The sequence below is a fragment of the Pongo pygmaeus genome, chromosome 3, assembly GCF_028885625.2.
Source record: "Pongo pygmaeus isolate AG05252 chromosome 3, NHGRI_mPonPyg2-v2.0_pri, whole genome shotgun sequence".
Lineage (NCBI taxonomy): Eukaryota > Metazoa > Chordata > Mammalia > Primates > Hominidae > Pongo > Pongo pygmaeus.
In genome coordinates this window covers 130,387,721-130,408,501 of record NC_072376.2, presented here as the reverse complement: position 1 = coordinate 130,408,501, position 20,781 = coordinate 130,387,721, and the positions used below count along the sequence as shown (strand labels likewise).

Sequence of the window (20,781 nt, the reverse complement as noted above, 5' to 3'; positions counted from 1 at the left end):
TCTAAAAATTGCATTGAGTGATCCCAGAGGCAGTGCGGAGTTACAGATAAAGTATCATTAGACAAAATCTGTAGGCTGACAAAACGCTGCAGAAGAAAGAACATACAAGCATACATAGGAAAATTGGTTTTTAATGGAGTGACAAATGATGAAGTGTGTTTATATAAATTTAAGGGAGATAATTTATTAGTAAATAATAAAATTATTTGTTGAAATATGTGATTATTTACGTTTATATTATTCCATTTGAAACTGTCCTTCTTTTAGTCATTTAATTTCAATCTATACTAAGTGTAAATCCTAATTTAGGTTTGACAAATATCAAATGTATCAAATTATTCTTACCATAACTATATTAAAGATAATTTTAGATTTAATTCAGATTATCTGCATTAGTCTGTTCTCACACTGCTAATAAAAACATACCTAAGACTGGGTAATTTATAAAGGAAAGAGATTTAATTGACTCACAGTTCCACATGGCTGGGGAGGCCTCACAATCATGGCGGAAGAGCAGGGGACATCTTACATGGCGGCAGGAAAGAGAGAACTTGTGCTGGAGAACTCCCCTTTACAAAACCATCTTGTGATCCTTATTCACTATCATGAAAACAGCATGGAAAAGACCCACCCCATGATTTGATTACCTTCCACTGGGTCCCTCTCACGACACATGGGAATTTGAGAGCTACAATTCAAGATGAGATTTGGGTGGGAGCACAGCCAAACTGTATCATTATCTTAGAGCTGAATCATTAACATATTACCAATAATCTAGTTTCCCACATTTTTTTTAATGTTAAAATATAGGCAACGAATTATCTCAAATATATTAAAATGTCCTCTCTCTTAGTTTCAATAGAATTATGATGTATACAATATAATGAAAATAACCACATATATGCAACATCATCAGTTTTATTTCCCAAGCTTCTTCCTTCAACATACATTTTCTGTTAACATCAAGGCTTTGTCCATTTGAGGCAATTAATGGATTTTAAAATGAAACGAATGGATGACACTGATATTGGTTACTAAGAAATTTGGTTTGATAGACTATACTATTAATGGAAATGTTAAATATTGAAATAAACACCAAAAAGAGGATAATGAGTCAAACATATTATAATTTTGTTATTCATATAAATAAGTTCTGAAACAGTATTTCTGAGGAGCAGGCAGCTTTCCTACAAGAAGATCCTATACTACACCCTTTCTACCCCTGCCTTCCCAGGTTTTTGCAGTCTTCTGCATTGAATCAAGGGGGGAAAGGCATGAAGAGTCAGAGAGTGGAGGCTTTTATGGGATAGTACCAGAAGTAGGACTTGACACTTTTACTCATTTCTCTTTGACTAGCATTCAGTCACACATTCACACCAATGGCCAGGGAGCCTGAGACACAAAAGAAACCTCGGTTTAGAGAAGAGCTATCAAGTTTGTCATACTGGGGAAAATGCTTTATGGGAAAATCATTTTTTAACAATTTATTGGTTTTCAGGAAGTAATATAATTCAGATAATAAAAGTTTATTACTCAGAAATCAGGTCTGGTTAGATGATTTGTGGGACAAAGTACAAAATGAAAATGTGAGGCCCCTTGTTCAAAACACAGAAACAGTGCCACTTAATGTAATAAAATACAAAGGCTTTTACTTCAAAAATTCTTATAATACTTTCAAACATAAGAGTGAATAACAGTGATACATAGTTTTAGTAACATATGCTGTATCAAAAGAACCATCCTGCTTGGAAAAAATTACTAGACAAATATATAAAATGGCTTTTACAAGCCATTTAAACAGCAGTCCAAATAGGCAAGTTTTTAGGAACCATAATCCTGAAATTAGCTCGAATTCACCTCAGATTTTTCTTAGAATACATTATAAAAATTGTATTTAAGGAAGATTGTACCATATCAGAAAACTGAAGCATCAGAAGCGATAGAGAACAAAAGGGACAGTTCAGGGCTGCCCAGTTCAGAAGCTAGGACAAGAGAGGCAAAAATCCAGAGATAAAGAATTTTCAGGTCATGAAAATGACACATATTCCAAGAAACAAATCAGAAGACAGCAACTGGGAGGCTGAATTGTTGAGCAGAGATTTTAGCAGCTATGTTATCCTAAATGGAGAATGAGTGAATTTCAAGCTTTACCATAGAGGAAAGACTTTAGGAAATACCTCAAGACTTCAGTTGAGACAGTGGAAGGACTATGCCTTATGAATGAAGGTCACTCCACAGGAGTAAAGGTTGTGTTTACTGTGTTTACTGTGGTATATTACACAGTATCATATTTACACCATGTGTGATCAACTCTATGGTTGATTACACAGTATATTACACAGTATCATATTTACACCATGTGTGATCAACTCTATGGAGAAATTCACATGGCCTCCAGGCAACAGCCAATGAGGAACTGAGTCCCTCATCCAAAAGCCCAAAAGGACCGGAATTCTGCTACAATCACATAAGCATGGAAGTGGATCCTTCCCCAGGGAATCCTTGGGAGGACTGCTGCCCTGCTGACACATGGAATTCAGCATGTGAGACTTTGAAGCAGAAAGTCCAGCTTAATCATTCCCAGATTTCTGGCCTATATAGACTGTGAGATAATAAATGTGTTGTTAAAAACCAGTAAGTTTGGGAGTAATTTGGTATTTGCAATAGATACCTAAAGTGGCTATAATATGAATGAGAAACAGAAACAGACTATCCTTAACCAAGCCTCAAACCCAGTTGTCCAAGAATGAAACTGATCTGCTGGCACTCAATCTGCTAAAAACAACAGAGACTAGAGACTCCATAATTTTTAATATGCAGTCTGGCATCTGTTCAAAATTTTTGAGACATGACAAAAACAGGCAAAAATGAGTGAAAAAGAAGGTGAAAAAAAGCAGAGCTGATAAAAGAGGCTAAGTGTTGATTCAGAATTCAGAGAGATTAAACAATGACTTAAATAATCAATATGAGTCATGTAAAGTATGCAGTTTGTCTGCAAAGCATGTAATAAAATTTAAAGTACAATTTTAAGTTCTAAATGCACAATTTAGAAAGGAAGAAAAGTTGCAAAACATTGATTTAAGCTTTCAGTTCAAGAAGCTTGTTGGATAAAAACAAATTAAGCTCAAAGGAATAGTAAAGGTAAGAGAAAAAGCAATGAAATAGGGAATATAAATTAGATCCAGAAATTCATTCTTTGAAAATTTTGATTCAAATTATAACTTGTTAACAAGTCTTATCAGAAAAAATAGAGATAATGTAAGTTATCAATATCAGAATAAATAACAAAACATCAACCTAGATCTCACAGATAAAAAGACATTATGATGAATTTATAGTAATAAAGTTCAAATTTTCACAATAATGGATGAGTTCTCAAAATATATAAATCACCACAATTAGCATTAGAATAGGTAGATAATCTGAATGGTCTCACTAAAGAAATTGAATCTAAAATTAAATACCTACACACAAACACTTATCTTTACACACTTTTGAACTCAGATGATTGAGAGGGAAGTCTTCCAAATGTCTAGGAAAGGAATTATACCAATTTTACAGAAATTCTTCCAAAGAGTAAGACCGGAAGAACTTCCACATCATTTTCTTATTCTATAATAACCTTGATACCAAAACTAGAAAAGAAAAAGTAAATTACAAGACAATATCTCTCATAAATATATACACAAGCCTATAAAAATATTCCCAAATCAAAGTTATATATAACAACCAACATTAATAGACAATTATCTAGTAAGTTTTATTTCATGAATGTGAAAAATCATTGTACAGTGATTGTACCAACCTAGAGGTACATCTTAGTTACCTGGAAAGTGTTTTAAAAGTACATATTTTTTTCATTTTACTGTTGAAAAATCAATAAAGTCATCATGTTAACAGATTAAAAAACAAAAACCATATGATAATTTTAAGGCATAAACAAAGCCTTAAATACAATATGAATAAAATTCAATACCTGTCCATGATCAAAATTCTTAGAAAACTCTATAACTATAAAAAGAAATTAATCTGATAAACTATACAAAGCCCACACAAAACCTACAGCTAACATTATATTTAATGGTTAAATAGTTAATAGTTTCCCTTTAAGGATGGGAACAAGACACAGATATACACCACCATCACTGCTAATGAACTCCAAATGTTCTTGCCACTAAAATAGGGTATGAGAAATAGAATAAAACATATAAATATTGAAGAGGGAAAAGGAAAATATTTAGGAAATCGAATAGTATTATAAGCAATCTATTAGAATTAATGAGTAAATTGAACAAGATCATGGGGCACAGGTTACCAAATGGATTTCTATACTAGTGACAATTAGAAATTGGAAAACAAAATAAAAATCTTATTTACAATACTATGTGAATAATACATTCCTTAGGGATAATTAACAAAAGATGTACTGGATATCTATAAATTTAAAGTATTATTGAGACACTGAATGAGACAAATAAATGAAAGTGTACAACGTGTTTATTGATTGGAAATTAAAAAATGTTAGGATACCAATCTCCCAAATGCTTCTATGGATTTAATACAATTACTATCAAGATCCTTCTAGGCACTTTTATGAAAATTTAAAAGTTGATTCTAATATGTATATAAAAATGAAAATGACCCAGGATAGACAAGTTAATCTTGAGGAAGAAGAAGAAAAGCTTTAAGGTATACCTTGATATGAAGGGCTTAGCAATTAAGACAGTGTGATATTGATTCAAGGACAAATTGATGTATGGAACAGAATCCAGAATCAGACCACACATACACAGTGACCTGATTAATGAACAAGCTTCACTGCTGTTTAACAGGCAAAAAGATAATCTTCACAATAGATTGTGCTGGGTATATGGCACATCTACTGGGAAAAAAATGAATTTTGACTCATTTACTGGAAACTTAGGTTTAAGGGGCCCCAATTTAATCATAATGACACAAAATAGGACAAATTAAAGAGAAAAAGTATTCTTTTTTAGAATACATTTTTCTAGTCTTAGAAGGACTAGATAAAATGTTTGCTAATAACAAAGAACTAGAAAGTAGAGGCAGTCAAACTAAAGGTCTGAGGCGTTCGCATTTACTGAGAGATTCTGCAACCTAGAGGTGCATCTTAGTTACCTGGAAAGTGTTTTAAAAATACATTTTCTTTTCTTTGGGGATTATATCTTTTATTTAATTTTAACTTTTATTTTAGATGTGGGGTATACATGTGCAGATCTGTTACCTGAGAATATTGGATGATGCTGAGGTTTGGAGTATGGATCCTGGCACCTTGGTAGTGAGCGTAGTACCTGATAGGTAGTTTCTTAACTCATCCCCCCCCTCTCCAATCCCTCCACCCTCAAGTAGTCTGCATTGTCTGTTGTTCCCATATTTGTATGATATGCACATCCCATGTGTGCTCAATGCTTAGCTCCCACAAGGCTGGAACTGAAGGCCAGAATCCTGAACAAATTAATGCAGGAACAGAAAACCAAAAGTACATATTCTTAATTCCTAAATAGGAAGGCACCAACTCAGTAGCCGTAGTACAAGAAGTTGGGCATCTGAGTTCTTAAATGTTCTAAAAGTGCTCTAGTATACAGCAAGGGTGTCCTTCTTTGGCATAAAGTTTTAGATAAAAATCATAGTATGAGGCAAGGAATGTCTAGTCATTCTACGAGATTTCCTTGGGCCATATTCTACACTCCTAATTGGGGGAGTCAAGAAGGAATCAAAAACTGGATTCAAAAACCTACTGCCTCAAGAAAGTACTGCATACACTGATATGACTGAAAGTATACATTTTCTGAAAAATAATATATCCCAATGTGTCAAAAGTCATAACCTATGACTCAATAATTTATTAAATTATACTACTTAATCATGGCTAACATTATATATATATATTTTCCACGTACTCATGGCCTTTTTGATGGTCCATAATACAGTCTCTGCTATATTTTAAGTGCTGAATCCCTGTGAGTTATTATAATATGTACTTTATTGAAGGAAAATGTTTCTAGATATAAATAGTAGGAGAAACAGACTATCAGACATATTACCAAAATATTATCAGTGTGTTCTTGAGCAATATGATTCCTGAATTCATACTTTGTTTTATAGCTTTATGTTTATTTTTATTTATCCAGTTTTCTAATAAAACACTTACATGACTTCTAGAAACAGAAGAAACTGCTAAAGGAAAATTAGAAAATTACAAGTTTCATGGAAAATCTTATTTGGTAAACATATTAAAATACCATACACACAAGAAGAAAAAGAACTATGTAAGTTGTTCCTCTGTGAAAAAACAAAAATGACTTTTGAGTTCTTCAGTTTCCCTTTTTCAGAAACACCGGACTTTGACAGCAAAAATAACTTTTGACTGTCTCATTTATAACATGGTAGTCACAGCTGTGTAACATATTTTCTAGGCCATTCTTATAAATCACCTCAAACTTATTGGGGTAGGCTGAATAATGCCCCCCCCCAAAGAATAATGTATACCCCAAAGAAGTCCACATTCTAATCCCTGAAACCTTTGAATATGTTACCTTACATGACAAAAATAAGGGCCTGGTCATCTAATGTATGCAGCATATCTGTTATTAAAAATCATGAATATATGTAACCAAATAGTTCTAAATACAGTTTAGTTTCATCCTTTTAATCTACTATTATTAGAAGATGAAACTGGCATAAAGGATAAGTTCACCTTAAGATAAACTATTGTAAGTTGCTGTTTTCTCCCTGGCAGGCTGTTGCTATTGCACTTCTGACAAACAGTGGGTATCGTATGTTTAATGAATTTTCTTATGGCAATCTAACACCTTTTCATTCACTGCTTTCATTTGGAACTGGCTGTTGATCATAGCTTTGGTATAGCAAAAGAATCATATCCAGTAAGATGGCCAACTGAATGCAGACAGGTGGAACAGCTCCTACATAAAGACTGAGATGACTGGCATGCTCCTAACATGCTCCTAACAGATCTTCTCCAGAGTGGACAGCGGGAGGGCATGGAAGCTGGGCAGAAGGAGGAGAACGTTGGGAACCCTACATGGAGATAAATTGCACCCAGACTTATTCCTGACCACCAATGGCTCTGGAGGAATGGGTGAGTTGACATGGCAAAGAGCAACCTGCCCTCGCCACAGGCCTCTGGAACACCAGCAGGAGACCCCTCAACCATCACAGGCATTCGAATTGGCAGGGAGAGCTGCTTAGAGAAGTGGTAGCCAGCTGATGTGGAGCCCAGAGGGTTTGGTGCAGGAGCATGTGTAGCAGAGTAAGGCCAGAGATGGCCATCCTGCTAGGCTTGACTTGCTCCCATAGGAAACATTAGCCCTAGAGGAACTGCTGGATCTGAACACTACAGGGTGGTCTTGTCCAACAGTTAGGGCCAGTCTGATCTGAGTACTCCCTGGTCTGCTGGCCTCTCCCACAGCCCCAGCATGACCATGCCTACTTGCAGTTCAGCCCCGAGTGGTCTGGGAGCCTGTGTCATAGTTTCTGCACTGGTAGACTGTGCGGAACTGGCAGAGAGCTCCAGTGGGGCAGCACCTATGTCGAGGCCCCAGCCCACATGCTCCCTCCCTATACTGCAGCTTCCCGCCTGGGCTCAGGGCAACTCCCCAGATTGCTCTGCTGGTGTATGTCTGCGCAGGCAGGTTTTGCTTTCCTAGCACTGACAGCACATTGGAGTCCAGTCTGCTTCCCCTTCCCTTCCAGAATGCCACTGCAGACAGAGCCTTGGAGGGCACAGAGCCAGCAAGCCCCACACCTACAAGCACCCCACCCTTGTACTAACACTATGCAGAGAACAGTGGATCCTCCTCCACCCTAAGCCATCACTCCTGCTTGAGGGGAACAAAGAAGTTACCCAGACCTGCGCCTGCCATTGCCTGGCTTCTGAGCCAACACTACCTTCAGCACAACTGTTCACACAGTCTCCAGCATGGGTCCCCAGCCACCCCCCACCTCCCCCACCAACCAAGCTACAAGGGAGGCAGGCACTGCAGAACCCACTAGCACTCTGCCACAGCTGCCACTATTGCTATTGCTGGAATGTGAGGATGGATCCTGCTGTCACTGCACTATGAAAGGCTTTGGCTGACACCATCCATTGGAGTGTAGTGACTGGGGGTCTGGGAGCACCTCAGATTCCCCGAGCTCAGTAGATTCCTAACCTTGAGAAGCCAGAGAGCAAAGTTGGGGCCCAATATATGTCCCCCAGTTAGAACACACAGTTCAGGATTTGGGAACACAGTGTTGGTCCCCTAAAATCTTCCAGAAAGAAAGCCAGTCAACTGAATCCATGTTATACCACAATCAAACCCTCAAGGGAATCAAATAAGATAAAATCAAACAAACAAACAAAAAAAATCAAAAGGTCAGCAATGTCAAAGACTGAAGGAAGACAAGCCCACAAAGACGAGAAAGAATCGGCACAAAATCCCTGACACTCACAAAGTCAGAGGGCCTTTTTTCCTGCAAACAGCTGAATCATCTCTCCAGCAGGAGTTCTGAACTGGGCTGAGCTGCTGAAATAACAGAAATAGAATTCAGACTAAGGATAGGAAAAAAGATAATTGAACTAAAGATGTATATTAAAACTCATTCCAAGGAAGCTAAAAATCACGTTAAAACAATGCAGGAACAGACAGACAAAACAGGCAGTGTAGAAAAAAAAATGGAACCAACCAACCTGATAAAGCTGAAAAATGTACTATAAGAATTTCATAAGGTACTCACAAGTATTAGTAGCAGAATAGACCAAGTGGAGGAAAGAATCTCAGAGCTTGATGGCTGCCTTTCTGAAATAAGACAGTCAGACAAGAATAGAGAAAAAAGAAGGAAAATAAATGACCAAAACCTCAGAGAAATAGGGGATTATGTAAAGAGACCAAATGTATAACTCATTGCTCTCTCTGAAAGAGATGGGGAGAATGGAAGCAACTTGAAAAACATATTTCAGGATATCATCCATAAGAACCTCCCCAACATAGCTAGAAAGGCCACCAATCAAATTCAGAATTTATTCCCAACACAGAAGCACACAGATTCATAAAGCAAGTTCTTAGAGCCCTTCAAAGAGACTTAGACTCCCACATAATATTGGCAAGAGACTTCAACACTCCACTGACAGCATTAGATAAACCATCGAGGCAGAAAATTAACAAAAACATTCAAGACCTAAACTCAGCAATGGTTCAAATAGATCTGATAGACATCTACAGAACTCTGCACCAGAAAACAATAGAATATACATTCTTCTCATCACCATATGGCACATACTATATAATTGATCACATAATCACAAGTAAAACACTTCTCAGCAAATGCAAAAGAACTTAAATCATAGCAAGCACTCTCTCAGACCACAGTAAAGTAAAGTTAAAAACCAAGACTAAGTATTTCACTCAAAAGCATTCGATTACATGGAAATTGAATAACCTGCTCCTGAATGACTTATGGGTAAATCATTAAATTAAGCGAGAAATCAAGAAGCTCTTTGAAAGTAATGAGAACAAAGGTGCAACATGCTAGAATCTCTGGGACACAGCTATCACAGGGTTAAGTGGGAATTTTATAGCACTAAATGCTCACATCAAAAAGTTAGAAAGATCTCAACTTGACAACCTAATGTCACAACTAAAAGAACTAGAGAAAGTAGTATAAACCAAACCCAAGCTAGCAGAAGACAAGAAATAAGCAAAATCAGAGCTGAAATGAAGGAGATAGAGATACAAAAAAACCCAAACCACTCTAAAGATCAGCAAATTAAACAGCCTGTTTTCTGAAAATATTAATAAAATAAATAGACCGTTAAATAGACTAATAAAGAATAAGGAAACAGATTCAAATAAACACATTCAGAAACAACAAGGGGCATATCACCACTGACCCTGCAGAAATACAAATAACCATCACATAATATTATGAACCCCTTTATGCAAATCAAGTAGAAAATCTGGAAGAAATGGATAAATTCCTGGACATGGACATCCTCCCAAGAGTGAACCAGAAAAAAATTGAGTGCCTAAATAGAACAATAATCAGCTCTGAAATTGAATCAGTAATAAATAGCCTACCAACCAAAAAAAATCTCAGGACAAAATAGATTTACAGCTGAGTTGTACCAGATGTACAAAGTAGAACTGGTATCACTTCTCCTGAAACTACATCAAAAAATTCTGGAAGAGAGGCTCCTCCCTAACTCATTCTATCATGATACCAAAACCTGACAGAAACACAACAAAAAAGGAAAATTTCAGGCCAATATCCTTCATGAACATTTATGCAAACATCCTAAAAATACTGGGAAGCCAAATCTGACAACACTTCAAATATCTTTTCTATCATGATCAAGCAGGCTTTAACCCTAGGATGTAAGGCTGGTTCAACATACACAAATCAATAAATGTGATTCATCATTTACACAGAACTAAAGACAAATCCACATGATTATCTCAATAGAAGTAGAAAACCTTTTCAATAAAATTCAACACCCCTTCATGTTGAGACTTCAACACAGTAATAGGGCTAGACTTCAACACACCACTAGCAGTATTAGATAGATCACCAAGGCAGAAACATTAGCAAAGATATTCAGAACCTGAACTCAACATTGGACCAAAAGGATCTGATAGACCTCTATAGAACTCTGCATACAAAATAACAGAATATGCATTCTTCTCATTGCCACATGGCACATAATCTAAAACTGACCATATAACTGAACATAAAACAATCATCAGCAAATGCAAAAGAATTGATATAATAACATACACACTGCCGGACCACAGTGAAATAAAAATAGAAGCCAAGACTAAGAAAATTGTTCAAAACCGTGACATTACATGGAAATTAAACAACATGCGCCTGAATGACTTATGAGAACAGAGATACAACATACCAGAATTTATGGCACATATAAAAAAAACCCTTCAAAAGATCAATGAATTCAGGAGTTCATTTTTTTGAAAAAAGTGATAAAATAGGCTGCTATCTAGAATATATAAAGAAGAAAAGATAGAAGATTCAAATAAACACAATTAGAAGTGATGAAAGGAAGGTTACCACTGACCCCACAGAAATAAAAATAACCATCAGAAACTACTATGAACACTTCTATGCACATACACTAGAAAACCTAAAAGAAATGGATAAATTCTTGAACACATACAACCTCCCAAGACTGAACCAGGAATAAACTGATGTCCTGAACAGACAAATAACAAGCTCTAAAATTGAATGAGTAATAAATAGCCTACCAACTAAACAAAGCACAGGATCTGACAGAGTCACAGCTGAATTGCACCAGATGTACAAAATATAGCTGGTACCATTCCCAGTGAAACTCTTCCAAAAATTTGAGGAGAATAAACTTCTTCCAAACTCATTGTATGAGGCCAGCATTATCCTGATCAAAACCTGGCAGAGTCCCAACAAGAAAATAAAACTTCAGGCCAATATTCTTTATGAACATCAATGCAAAAATCCTCAAAACAAAACCTTGCAAACTGAATTCAGCAGTACATCCAAAAGTTAATCCACCATTATCAAGCAGGCTTCATCCCCAGGATGCAAGGTTGGTTGAACATACACAAATCAATTAATGTGATTTATCATATAAAAAGAACTAAAGACAAAATCCACATAATTATCTCAACAGATGCATAAAAGGCTTTTGATAAAATTCAGCACCTCTTCACATTAAAAACACTCAATAAACTGGATATTGATGAAACTTTTGAACAACCAAGAAGGAAACAACAGACACTGGAGTCTCCTTAAGGGCAGAGAGTAAGAGGAGGCAGAGGAACAGAAAACATAACTATTGGGTACTACTGGGCTTAATTCCTGAGAGATTAAATAATGTATACAACAAATCCCTATGACATGAGTTTACCTGTATAACAAGCCTTCATATGTAACCCCAAACTTAAAATAAAAGCTACAAATAATTGAAAAAAGAAGGAACAAATGCACAGTCAACATTGTGCTGAATGGCCAAAAGCTGGAAGCATTACCCTTGAAAACCAGCACAAGACAAAAATGCCCTGTCCACCATGCCTATTCCACATAGTATTGGAAGTCCTGGTCAGGGCAGTCTGGCAAGAGAAAGAAATAAAGGGCTTCCAAATAGAAGGAGAGGAAGTCAAAATATACATGTTTGCAGATGACATGATTCTATATCTAGAACACCACATAGAATCAGCCCAAAAGCTCCTTAAGCTAATTAACAACTTCAGCAAAGTCTCAAGATACAAAACTCAATGTGCAAAAGTCACTAACATTTCTATACATTAACAACAGTCAAGCTGAGAATCAAATCAGAAATGTAATCTCATTCACAATTGCCACAAGAAGAATAAAATACATAACTGAGGAGGTGAAAGATCTCTACAAGAACTACAAAACACTGCTCAAAGAAATCAGAGATGGGACAAACAAATGGAAAAACCTTCCATGGTCATGGATAGAAAGAATCAATATCATTAAAATGATCCTACTGCTCAAAGGAATTTACAAATTCAACTCTATTCCTATTAAATTACCATTAATATTCTTCACAGAACTAGGAAAAAAAACTATTTTAAAACTCATATGGAGCCAACAAAGAGCCCAAATAGCCAAGACAATCTTGGCAAAAAGAATAAAGCTGGAGGCATCATGCACCTGACTTCAAACCATATTACAAGGCTACAGTAATCAAGGCAGCATGGCACTGATACAAAAAACAGACACATAGATTAATGGAAAAGAATACAGAACCCAGAAATAAGGCCACATGCCTACAACTATCTGCTCTTTAGCAAACTTGGCAAAAACAAGAAATGGGGAAAGGACTCACTATTTAATAATTGGTGCTGAGAGAATTGGCTAAACATATGCAGAAGATCGAAACTAGACTCCTTCCTGACACTATACATAAAAATTAACTCATTATAGATTAAAAGTTTAAATGTTAAATTCAAAATAATATAAACTCTGAAACACAACCTAGGCCATCACATTCTGGATATAGGATCGGGGAAAAGATTTTATGACAAAGGTACCAAAAGCAATTGCAACAAAAGCAAAAATTGACAAATGGGAGATAAATAAAGAGCTTCTGCACAGAAAAAGAAACTATCATTAAAGGAACAGACAACCTACAGAATGGGAGAATAATTCTGCAAACTGTGCATCTGACAACCATCTATAAGAAACTTAGACCAATTTACAAGAAAATAACAAACAACCTCATTCAAAAGTGGGGAAAGAATATGAACAGATGCTTTTCAAAAGAAGACGTACGTGCAGCCAACAAGCACATGAAAAAAGCTGATTATTAGAGAAATAAAATCAAAACCACAATTAGATACCATCTAACAACAGAATGGCTATTATTAAAAAGTCAAAAAATAACAGATGCTGGTGAGGCTGAAGAGAAAAAGAAATGCTTATACACTGCTGGTGGGACTGTAAATTAGTTCAATCATTGTGGAAGACAGTGTGGTGATTCCTCAAAGACCTAAAAACAGAAATATCATTACTAAGTATATATCCAAAGGAATATAAATCATTCTTTCATAAAGACGTATTCACATATATGTTCATTGCAACACTATTTACAATAGCAAAGACATGGAATCAACCTACATGACCATCAGTGATAGACGAGATAAAGAAAATGTACATATACACAATGGAATACTATGCAGCCATAAAAATGAAATAATGTCCTTTGCAGGAAAATGGTTAGAGCTTGAGGCCATTATATTTAGGAAACTATCACGGGAACAGAAAACCAAAACCAAATGTTCTCACTTATAAGTAGGAGCTAAAAGATAAGAATACATGGACACATAAAGGGGAACAATAGACATTTAGGCCTACTGGAGGTTGGAGTGTGGGAGGAGGAAAAGGAGCAGAAAAAATAACTAATGGGTACTAGGCTTAATACCTGGGTGATGAAATAATCTCTACAGCAAACCCTCACAACAGAAGTTTATCTTTATAACAAATCTGCACATATAACCCTGAACTTAAAATAAAAGTTCAAGGAAAAGAATCAAGTCATATCTCTACACCCCTTTCTACTGTTTTGAAATGGGCTACTAGATTTGTCACTTACATGATTAGATAAATGAGAGCTTTTGTGTTTATTGTTTCTGAGAGTCAGTTTTTGCACTACCTTAGCAAGCAGCATCTATTAAAAGACTGGTCAATGTCTGTTGAATAGAAAACATAATTTTTTTGTGGGGAAATAACTGAACCTGAGAAGAAGGAACACACATATAAGGTACATTGCCTTTAATTCCTTTTCCCATTTTCAAAGTTCACAATCTGCTGGGAGATATTTGTTAGAATGATATATGTGTTTAATTTCATTCAGATAAGCAATACAAGAACTTTGAAATCTTAAGCATACTTTGTACATTACAACCTCACAAATTAGTTGTGATCTACAGTTTCACTGTAAGTTTCTTTTTTAGAGAAACAGAAGTTTGTCTTTTTTATTATTTGATTTACATTATTGATCTGAGACCATCTTAATTTTCATGTAACTGCATACATCTTCATTATGCCATAGAAAGTACTGAGTGCCTTACTTCTCTAAGGCTTTCACAGTTTCATCAGCCTTTTGTAATATGTACTTCCAGTCAGGCAGCAACTGGAGATCAAGGCAGAGAATAACAAGGACATCATGGGACTGTAAAACCTCTTCTCTTGAGTACCATTCCTGCATTTGTTCCATGACAAGGAATTTATGAATATGCCTGTTGGACTTTTATGACTGCATAAGCTAGCCTAACCCTGTGCTATCAGGCTTGGACACAATAATTTATACTGCTTCCGTTTTGCTAAATTCTTGGCCCTGCCACATTTTTTTTTCTCTTTGTTTATGACTTACAGCTAACTAAACAAGCACACATCAGCTATAAACATCTTTAAAACACTTTATTTGATGAATTACTCATTGGCTTAAGAATTGTCAAAGTTTTCATAAGAAGTTTTCCAAAACACTAGAATTCTATCTGCAGCAGGGACAGCTATCTGTGCAATAAAAAAATCATGGTCCTTTTCCATGGCATAGAGTTGTTTCCCCAAACTGGCAGCCAAATCATGATCAACATTTTCTAGGAATAAAAGGAGAACATAAAAAACTGCCTATATTCCCTGCCAAAGTGATTAATACGTGAATATGATTTCTCCACCTTCTTTCTTCTTGATCCTGCAGCCTGGAGGGCAATGGACAACCTTAAAAGTCACATATTGCTGATGCTGGAAACTGTCAGCTTTGGTTCCTGAATGCTTGTCTTCAACTGAGGCCGCTGCCCTTCCTCTTTCCTGCCACAGATCAGGAACATCTACTTTTTGATTTATGTGATTGAGAAGCAAACCTCTATTGTGGTAAGCCACAGATGTCTCTAATGTTTACTTATCTATACACTACTGAATATATTATTCTAGTCAGTATTTCTTTTACATAGTTAATTTAGGTTAATTAGGCACCAATATCCAACATATGCTAAGAAATCTTTATTTTGGAGGTCCAATAATTCTAAATTATGGTAGTTTAGTATTATCACAGTGGAATTTACATTTACGACTTCAATGAATAGATGAATTAATAAATAAAGAAACTTTAAAAACCAATTAACTAGGTAAATACCATTTTAAGAAGCCACATGTATATATTTATTAGAGCCAAAAAAGAACACTTGGAGAAATTTAGTGGTATGTGATACAGATTAATAAACTCAGTGTCAAAGACAAAGAGGCCTGGCTTTGGCCTCAAGGTCCGCTGTTGTAGCTGGATAATTTTGTACAGGTCACTTAATTTCTCTATTTTCTTATTTGAAAAATGAATATATTAATTGTTTCTACCTTAAAATGTGACTCAGCTTTGACACAGATTACTACTAACACTGATGGGCCTCAGATAAACCCAGCTATGCTGAACAAACTTTGGGTGATATCAGAAAGACATTCAATAGATAAGGGTGGCATACAATACCTCATTCATAAAGTGACAGTGGAGTAATCAACAGCAGGGAATGGAGAAGGGTAGAGGGAAGGAGTTCAGGGAAATGTCCACCACATACTTAAGCAGTTTGCTTCACTCCCCATGGAATCCATGATAAAGCTCTCTGATTAACTCTCCACTCCCATTGCCGTGTTGTCCAAGCCCAAAACTCTGCTATTAGAGAAAACACAGCCTCTTTGGTTTACTAATAGTTTGTGGATAGAAGGCCATTACTATTTTTTTTTATTATACTTTAAGTTTTAGGGTACATGTGCACATTACCATTAATAGAAAAATTGGCATCAATATTCTCTGCAAATGACAAAATCTTTATGGAAGAAAACCAGGAAAAGCCTGAACAGTAAGTAAAGTTAAACCTTTCATCAGTGGAAGAATATTTACATTTCCCCTATCAGTGAAGTGAACAGATAATCAAATACTTGGGATTTAGTCAATGGCTTTGCTGTATAGTTAGGCAAATGAACCATAGATAATTGCACAATAAAAACTCTCCTGTATGGAACAATCAGTTATGAATTTCTGTGGGAATTTTGAAGGAGAATTAGAATGGGTTATGTGAAACATGCACACACACACACACACAGAGAGAACAACAACAACTCATATGTTAGCTCACTGGAATTTTAAGGCAAAGTTCTTAGAATTGTAGTGCTGACTACCTGGTCATGAAAAGAAGAGGCATGTTGGTGTTGCTGCCAAGCACTGTTGGGCTAGACGACAAAACATTTTAATTGCACACAATGAAATAGCTAATATAATTTATAAAAGAAAAAGAATACAAATCACCCAAATATTAACCAGAATGAAATTCATTGAAAATCCCCTTGAGTTGAATTCCCCAAGGACAAGGACCTACGGAATAGGTGAGTGAATTACTTTAGATTTTTATCAGCAGCCTCCAGGTCTACAACTGGATGCTAACAGATGTTATTCTGTTCTATTTTAGACATTGTTTATTAGTTAAAATATAAAATTCAGAGGACACAATTAAAGGTATGAAACAGAAAAATCAATTTTGCTATCCAGGCTGCCTGAATATATTTCTTCTGATTATGGTACGCACTTTGCTGTACAGAAATGGCCAAGAAAAGTAATATTACATGGATATAATATATTTATCATCATCTTTAAAATTTTGGTCTTTTTGACAATTAAATGTTGGCTTAGTCAATTAAATAAATTAGCACAAAAATTAAATATGAGAGTAAATATGCTCAGGTTCTATTGGAAAAGTTTCTGGGATCAGCATGTGGTATGAAAGGATAGGAGAGGATTATCATTACACAATTGTACATCTTTCCAACACAAATTTTCTTTTATTTGGCCCTAGGCCCCTTTTCAAGTTTATATGTACCTAAAAATGAACACATCAGTAGCCAAAACTTTTTACACAGCATATCTCTAAGGAAGCATTGGGATGGGTGATGACATGGCCATGTAGCAACATTGGGATCAGCTATGAACACTCTAATACAAAGCAGGAGAGCAAGAGTACTCTAATTCTTAACCTGTCAAATACCATGGCATCTGCCTGTATGGGTACAAGGGTTAGCATAGGTGCTGCTGTTGTTTTTTGCAGCTCTGTGGATATATCATCTTCCTACTGAATTAGATATCCCAGCTATAAAGGGGAAAGGTATAAGGAGGTGGTCAGAGTGGTGCAGTACTGAAATCAGCAAATTCCCATCCTCTTTGTTCACTTAGATCACAGAACACCGAGAGATTTTCTCCCTGAAGAAACGTAATAGCCCAAGAGTAAAATATATATGGCCTTTAGACCATTGGTTATATTCCAGTACAATAGCAATGTCACTGACAAATCACCACAGATTGAGACCTACTGGTAAACAAGTCCAAACTGTGAGTACAGTTTTTTATCTACTGTAAATGCTTCACTGTTAAATTAGAGTGGGTATCTAAGAATCATTAAATAAATAGCAACAAAAAATAAAGTAGTGAAAATAAAGAGGGAAAACAAAAAATCAAGTAGTGAAAAAAATCAAGTAGAGAAAATCAAGATAAATAGTAACGAAAAATCAAGTAGTGAGAATAAAGAGAAAATAAAAATAATAAAGAGACAAGGGAGTGGTAATTGTCCATATGATTTTCAGTAACATTTGATTTAAAGACTACTTATATACAATTACTTAATTTAAAAGTTAAATGAGAGTAATCCATCATAAGCAAGTAGGGACAGGGAGAAAATACTCTATGATATGATAATTTTTTGCGATGTTTCTTTAGAAGACAAGTTCAATGGACATCTACACATCCATGTCAATTTATGATTGATACCGCTTTTCACATTTTAGATAGTATTAGTTATATGTGTAAATTTGTATATGGATGACAATTTTTGAAAATACAATCTCAATCCATTTATAATTTAGTGTTTTTTAATTATTCACTAAAATGCACAGATTGTTATTCATTAAAACATGCTTTTGCTCTAATAGTGGTTGAATTTATATCATGTTAAATGGCATTACTTTTAGGTAAACATTTGATTTGTATTCACAACCTATAAAATTTAATGAGAATCCAAAATATGGAATATTTGGTAGGGACTCTTGGTTTAAATCTCGTAATTGGTTTTAGATTGTATTTTGGTATTTTATATTCACTTTTTTTTTTTTTGAGACAGAGTCTCACTCTGTCACCCAGGCTGGAGTGCACAGGAGTGATCTCAGCTGACCGCCACATCCGCCTCCCAGGTTCAAGCAATTCTCCTGCCTCAGCCTCCCGAGTAGCTGGGACTAAGGCGTGAGCCACCACACCTGGCTAATTTTTGGTATTTTTAGTAGAGACAGGGTTTCACTATGTTGGCCATGCTGGTCTCGAACTCCTTACCTCAGTTGATCCACCTGCCTCGTCCTCCAAAAACTTTGGGATTATAGGTGTGAGCCACCACACCCAGCCTATGTTCACTTTTTAATAAGAGGAAATAACCGAGGAAGAAAAACGAATGTAGGTGGGTGTTAGAGGTCCCAGATCTTCTTTTCCTGTCTTTTCTATAGAGACAAAAACCAAAAACCAAACCAAACCAAAATATCCTTCATTTACTCTATGTGTCAAGAATCCTCAACTTTTAATGATTCACTAGAATGACTCAGAGAACTCAGAAAAGCTGTTTGAGGCACTCTGAAAAAAGTTTTCACAATTTTCTTCACATATCATTTTCCTTCTGCCTGAAAGCAATTTCCCCCTATTCTACAGTTTCACGTGGCTAAATGCATGCAGAGCTAAGCTGAAGCATCATTCATAATTTAAAACATTTCTAACACCGTCATACTTGTTTAGGTGCCTTTTTACCTTTTCTCTATCTTTCAATACTGTTGTTTATGTCTATTATAGCACTTCAATGAAATTTTGTATTAAGAAAAACAAAACCTCTCTATAGACTTTGAGCTCTTTAAGCAAAATGGTAATGGTATAAAATTTCTGTATTTACTGTTCCAGTAAACTACCTTGAATTTAGTACATTCTTGATAACACACAATGAATTATTCAATTATGTTATGTCACATCAAGAATTGCATCTGTTCATTATGTGAAGCATCACAGTATTTGTATAATTATATCTCTAAAACTAAGTAAGAGTATAGATGGATGGTGTTCGACTAAAATTAAGTATGTACTAAAAGAACTCATATATATAAATTTAAACAAGTTTATTTTTGTGCTGGTGTTATAATATATCAACCTGGATAGACTGGCACATTCGTCACAATTATTTTTCTAATGTGTTTTCAGACAGGGTAGGCTACAAGAGCTATTCTCTTCTGTAAGTTAGATCTGGAAAGGAGACAGCAGCTGTTTGGTAGCATACACCCACTTTGTTCCAGTTATTCAGTCACACATTAGTGTACTTGCTGCTGTGAAGGGATTTTGCAGATGTAATTAGAGTTCCAAAGAGGTTAATTCTGGGTTAATTAAAATAGAGGTTATCTCAAGTGGGCCTGACCTAATCCCATTGGTGTCCCTTAAAGAGAGACTGGATAAGACATCAGACATCAGAGATTTTTAGCAACACGTGGGGCTGTAATCACCCTTCCTTCCACATGGATCCTCCCTTTCTGACTGCTCTGTGAACTTTGGGATAGTTCAGTCAGCCCTCATGATTGTGCAAGCAGATTACTTGTAGTAAGCCATATGTATGCCTATGTTTGTGCGTGTGTGTGTGTGTATTTATATGATCTACCGTTTCTGCTCTTTAGTTAAACCCTAATTGACACAATTTTAACTTTTTATAATAACATTCAACACACCTAGTACTTTATCTACTTGCTATTTGGATAGATGTATTAAAGTACATATTGTATAGAAAAACAAATTCTTACTGCTGTGATCCCAATCTCAAATGCCCTCAGAGGTCAGACACAACGGAGGTGGTGTGGCCTGTGGCCAATTGGGAAGAGCATTTTTATTCAAACAACATTTCACAGAGAAATCATGGACATTCAAAGAGAGTTAAATAATGTGTTCATCAAAGGTCATCTGCCCAGGATTCTACACAAAGGCCATGTACCTCTAATGACAGAAGTCAGACCTTTGTTCTTTAGACCAGCTTTATACCCTGCTACGTTCACTATCGTCCAAAGCTGTCTGAACCAGTGTTCTGCCCATTAGTTGTAATCACCAAACAACACTTCATATGTTGGAAGAGCAAACAGAAGAAGACAGAAAGAGAACTCTGTAAGGCAGAACTCTGTAAAGTTTCCAGCTGAGGTTTGTGT

At 35.8% G+C, this 20,781-nt stretch overlaps 1 long non-coding RNA gene across 1 annotated transcript in view; it reads right to left on the bottom strand.

The window, feature by feature from the left end:
- LOC129035696 (uncharacterized) overlaps nt 1-8,843 on the bottom strand; it is a 250,938-nt gene extending 242,095 nt beyond the window's left edge. The window contains exons 1-2 of the long non-coding RNA XR_008502289.1: nt 8,758-8,843; nt 8,473-8,543 (exon numbers count right to left, since the gene is read on the bottom strand). This is a non-coding gene — a long non-coding RNA (uncharacterized LOC129035696). The remainder of the gene's footprint in view (nt 1-8,472; nt 8,544-8,757) is intronic.
- Between the last annotated feature and the right edge of the window lie 11,938 nt (nt 8,844-20,781).